A 6,126-nucleotide genomic window follows, 5' to 3' on the forward strand; every position below is an offset into this window, starting at 1 on the left:
TTCCAAGCATAACACCTCTTCTACTCCACCTCCTAGAAATGTGGAAGTGTTGGAGTCAGGTGAAGAAGAGGAGATTGAGGATTCAAAGTCTTCTTATGATTTGAAATCCAAATGGTCCCCTACAACTTCTAAGGAGGTTTCCTACATCCCCTATAAGTAATATACTCTTGATCCTAACAAGAGCCCCCTTTATTTGGAGTCTTGTGTCTCAAAGCTAGAGGAGAATGTGGAGTGATAAGAACTTGTGATCAAACGGCTCTTTTAACAGTTTGATGTGGCTATTAAGAATATTAGCAGGCTCAAGGTTTCGACACAGGTAGGGACAAGAACAAACAAGTGGGTTATGAAATTAAAGGATGAACATTTTTGGGAAACAATAAGAAATATGACTGGGAAACTAGAAAATTGGGAGAAAGTTAAAGGGATGATAAAATATCTTTAAGACAAGGTGTCATAGAGAAATGAAGACAGGATGGTACTAAAATCAAGGAAAACCAAGAGATCCTTAAATGAAAAATTGAGGAGATGTATAATCATAGCCTAGAGATGGTTTAGAAAAAATCAGCTTCTCTAAAAGTTATACAAGAAGAAATTGACTACAAGAAAGAAAAAAGGAAGTTCAATACATTTTGTCTCCTTCTACATCAATGGATCCCCCTACTTCCATGGTCAAAGACTCTCTAGATTTGGGTACTCCAAACTTTGTAAAAGATTCTAATAATTTTTTTATTTTGGTAAAGTCCTTAATTTATGCAAGGATTGGCAATAAGGCAATGTCTCCACCTAGTAGGCCATCTTTTCATGTATTTGATGGCTGGTTGGTTTTGGTGTAGTTTTTTTTCGTTGGTTCTCTCTCTAGTTTTGGGATTTGTCATAGATAGGTGTGCATTTCTGAAGTGCTCTAGGTGGTGCTTTTTTGTAGATACGTAAAGGTATAGGCCTAATTTGCTTTTTATTAATCAAGTTTTTTTTTCTAACATGCATTTAATATTAACTATTTCTCTCAAAAAATATTGTTTTACTTAAATATATTTTAACCAAGTATAATAAACAAGATTCTTTGCCAAATATATTAAATTTTGACTATTAATGTGAACTCTCACAATATTCTATATCAAACTAATTATTGAGCATAAATTTTGTAATCACATTGCTTGCTTACATGCATAAGTAGCTATCATTACTCTCACTTTGTTGTAGATGGGTAAAAGTACAAACCTATGTTAACTTTTACAAAGGAATTGGTCAACACAACAAAAAATTGTCAATTTTGACCACATAAAAGTTGTCTTTATGTTTTAAATTTGAAAATGATATTTAAGATAATGAAATGTAAACTCTTAATGAAATTTATACTTGTAACTTGAAAACAAAATCATTTGATGTGTTTTTTAATAAATTTAAGAGCAAAATTTAAATCGCTAATTTTTTAAGAAAATTAAGTTCCAATTAATTTCACAAAAGAAATGTCAAACAATGTTGGTTTTTCAAGATTTTTTTCCAAATAGATAACTTCAATAGCTAGTGCGTGAAAAAAAAAATTGATGAATATTTTTCTCATAATAACATTTTAAAGACAAACTTGCTAGAATATGATAGTTTTTATTTAACCTCAACTTTTTCCTAAATCTTTTATTATTTAAAAATTAAACTATACTCTTTTGGAGAGAGTTCTCCCGTCTAATGAAACATATATTTTTTTTAAAGATGAGTATATTTTAATAATTTATATTTCTTTTCTAATCAGCCTCATCTTTTATTATAACAACCTACTTCCAATATTAAGAGAAAACAAATCAAAATATTTTCATATATATATGGATTGTAGACTTTGAGATCTACAAAAGAGTATTTTTATTTATTTATAATCCATTTTAATTGAAGAGATATTTATTTAAAGTGAATATTGTTTTAAAATAATCAAAAAATGATCAGGTGCCTACCAATTAGGTAGCCACATAGACAATTTTGAGAAAAAAGGGTTTAGGGTGAAATCCTTCCTCTCGAATCTATACAAGTAGTTTAACACTAACCCAAATTTTTCAAAGAAAAAAAATGAATGTGTTTTGGTCAAAACTCTTTCACCCTAAAACCTTGTGGGCCATATACAAGCCACAACTTTTCAAGAAAAGTACTTCCAATAAAAACCTTACTAACTAAAAATATTTTGATAGATCAATTTATTTGGCTTAAAGTACGACACGTGTTTTTTTCTTTTACCCAAATTTTCAAGGTTGTGGTAGCATGTCTATGATTAATCATTATTATACTCTATAGGAATATATCTTCCTATTGATGAATTGATCAAATGTATAGTTATTATGGTTAATCTTATTAAATTCATGAAGGGTAAATCAACCCAGTTGTACACATATTTTTCAAAAAATTCTCTTGTTCTTTTATAATCTATGGGGATGAATCCTACCCATGAAGTTGTTTAAGAATTTTCTTTATTATGTGAAGTATTGGTTTTTGGATTGTTTAGTAGAATCACTTATTCTATAAGGATCAAGAATATTCTATAATAGAGTCACCACTTATTTATACATCACAACATCTTAGGAAACCTCTTTTGTGTCTTTGTCTTCTTTTCACTTTCACCCCATCCTTCCCATTATTCATATTTAATCAAACATTTCCTTCAATGGGACCCTTTGATGAAATTTTATGCTTGGATTTGTGCTTTGTTTCCAACATGTCTTAGTTATATGCATAAATTATAATTTTTTTTTTAAATATAAGAACTATGCTGCTTGAATTAGTTTATAACTTACCCTAGTGTTTTAAAAATATCTTTTCTATCATTTTGTTTTCTAAAATTCCTGATTCCCTGAGTTGTAAGGCCTCCTATAAGAACTTTTTATTTTTCAAGTTTTTAGCACTTTTTCATGAGGTTGTCTCATTCCCCAAGACCTCACTCTATCTTAGCCAACACATTTTTAACCTCTCAACTTTTACTTTCTTTCATTATTTAACCTAATTCCCTTTTTCTTCTTTGCATTTGCTTTCTAGGAATGCATTTATGTATTGCACATATGATTTATCTAACCCTTTGATTATAGATTATGTGTATTTTTATGGTGGATTTATTCAAAGAATATAAATAAATGGTTTAGTGGATGACAAATTTATTGCAAGAATGATTCATGATCTCCTATGGATCTATAATGTAGGGAAAAAAAAGAATTTCAATTTTTCATGGGACCACCATCTTCATGAGTGATTTCACATTCTCCAATCTTATTCTTTTAGATTTCAGAGCATGAGTTGAGTATATTTACAAGTAGACTTGGTTTATGGCTCTAAAATTTTAATAGGAGCTATCATTTGAATATGATTTTTATAAGGCTACTGTATAATGTAATGTAATTGTTGAAGATGCATCTTCCATTCAAATGAAATTTATAAATAAAAGTAAATTTATTAGTAGATAATATATAGAATAGAGGATATTAGAGAGATATAACCAATTTTTAGTTATACAACTTTTGGTGTTTACCTTTTTATGCTTGAATTTTATTGGATCTGTTTTATTCAATGGTTTTTCCTATGATACACTTATATTCGTCATTTATCTAATATGTATTTAAACTTTTCAAATATCCTTCAAATTGAGATTAACTCAAGGTACAAATCAACTAAATATATTCCCAACAAGTCCCTTATTAAAACAACATTTCATCTCTCTTGAGTTAACTGCCAACACTAGGGGAAGGTCCCCATGCAGCAACTTAGCTTATTTTGGCTAGCAGCTACTGCTCCACTTTTTGTGCAATAATTTGTGGACTTGGTGACCCCATGGATTAAAAAAAATTGCTTGTTTTTAAGCAGTCCTCTTAAATGATACTTTTAAATGAAATTTTTAATAATATTGTTTACAAAAAAAAATTATAAGAAAAATTTAAGGCAAATATAAAGGAGAGGAAAAACATTGGTGAAGCCATGTGTAATTTTTCTTAATAAGCTATTGCTTCTTATTTCCAACCCCTTCTTTTTTTTCCATCTTATTTTTATTTATTAAGCAATAGTTGCTCCTCAAATGTAGGAAAAGATTTCAAATTTTCTTTTCCCTATAATTAAAAAATTGCATGGGAACACTTTCACTACTAAAAAATAAGCATAAAATATATTTAAGTAGTCGCATGGGAACATGGGGTAAGAACTTTGTCTCTAAAGACCTCGGAGATATTTCAAAATGTCCTTTTAGGAGAGGTAATTTTTTTTTTATCCTCAATTTTTTATTAGATGTTTCAATTACCTCTTTTAGTTTATCTAGGTCACAACCTGTAGTAGGAACTACTGAGTATTATAGTTGCCCTCTTATAATGATAATAACAACTTTTTAACCAAACAAAAATTTAATTTGTCTATTTTCCCAAGGTAAGTGATAAGATAACAAATTATATATATATATATATATATATATATATATATATATATATATATATATATATATATATTTCTATATATTTCTAAGATTTTAGATATGATAATTGTCAAATTTTTCAATTTTTAATTGAATAATATAATTTTTCTATTCTTATACATAAGATTTACCATATCCAACAATGAAATTAATTATCTATTTATTTTTTATTAGACAAAAGAAACTATTTAATTAGATACTAAATATTGTTCATTTAGAATCTTCCAAGAGAGTTAAACTACACCAACCCATACTTTGACAATCTTGAAAAACCATTGTATTCTAAGACAACTGAAAATTAAACAATAAAGAAAAGTCAATGTACTAGGGGAAGAGCACTAGTTACAATTGAAGTTCTAATATCCGTTCACTCTTTGGACACCCAACCCCACAATTACTAACTTTAAAAAAAATTTAAAAAAATAAAAAACTAAAAGCTCATTAATAAATTACACATGTACCAATAACCACTCTTTTTTTTAGCTTATTTGGACTATAATTGGCCCATTTGTGCACTTTTATTGGTATTCATAGCACATGACTGCTGGGGCATTTATCCATAAGCATTGGCAATTTTAAGTGCACGGTTATTAGTGCATCTTTAAACAAGTATCAAGTGACATTTGGAAACTATACTTTTGACCCTTGCATGCATAATATATCCCACGTCGTGCATCATTACTACCCAGAAGTCAAACCAATAGCTATAAGTAGTTAAGTCACATGTGGAGACAAAAAAAAATATCGTCAAAATTTAATGTACCATTTAAAATTTGTGGGTGTATGAAGTTAGCTATAATGACTACTGGTACGTTTCCCCTAGGGGAAAGAAGCTAGTAGTGGACATAGGACCAATGACCGTCATCTTTTTGTCAATCTCACCCCCTCTTAGTAGACATAGTAGAAGCTAAAAAAAATGGTAATGGAAGGTCCACTAATAAATATCACATGTACCAATAGTGGATAATTTTTTAGCTTTTTTACCATAATTAGCCCATTACTGAGACATTTGTGCATAAATATTGGGGCATTTGTCCACTACTACTAGTTATTTTGAGTTATCTACTATTGACGCAAAGGTGATTATGTATTGGACCACACTTTGAAATGACCACTTTTTGACTTTTGTGCACATAACGAATTCCATAGCGTGCTTTGTTACTACCCACAAGCCAAAAGAATAGCTTTAAGTAGTTAAGTCGCATGTAGAGAGAACAAAAAAAAAATATTTGAAATGGGATGAACCGTTTAGGAGCTTAAGATGTGTGAAGTTAGCTATGTCCACTACTGTCTCCTTTCCCGTAGCGAAAGAAGTGATAAAGTACATAAGAAAGATAGAATTTTCCCAACAAACTCTAATTTCAAAAGTAATAATAAATATTTGATAATCTTAAATTATTTGTATTTTATATTATATTTAAAGTATCATCATAATGTTTTGTAATCTATGCTATATTATAATTGTTTATCTTTGAGATGAACAATATTTTGAATCAAATTTTATTTTGTCAAATAAAATAAAATGAATAGAAACCTTTAGTCAGTTGAAAGATACGGTAATAATAAATAGTCAGTTTCTATACACAACCAATGGCCTTCTGACCTAACTATATCATATGATCCACATTTCTCCACGACCTTTTGACATGAACTGGTCGTGAAGCCACTTGACGGTCTTACCCAAGGCTATTTGTTTCTGA

Source organism: Cryptomeria japonica, chromosome 1 (genome assembly GCF_030272615.1).
Source record: "Cryptomeria japonica chromosome 1, Sugi_1.0, whole genome shotgun sequence".
Classification (NCBI taxonomy): Eukaryota; Viridiplantae; Streptophyta; class Pinopsida; order Cupressales; family Cupressaceae; genus Cryptomeria; species Cryptomeria japonica.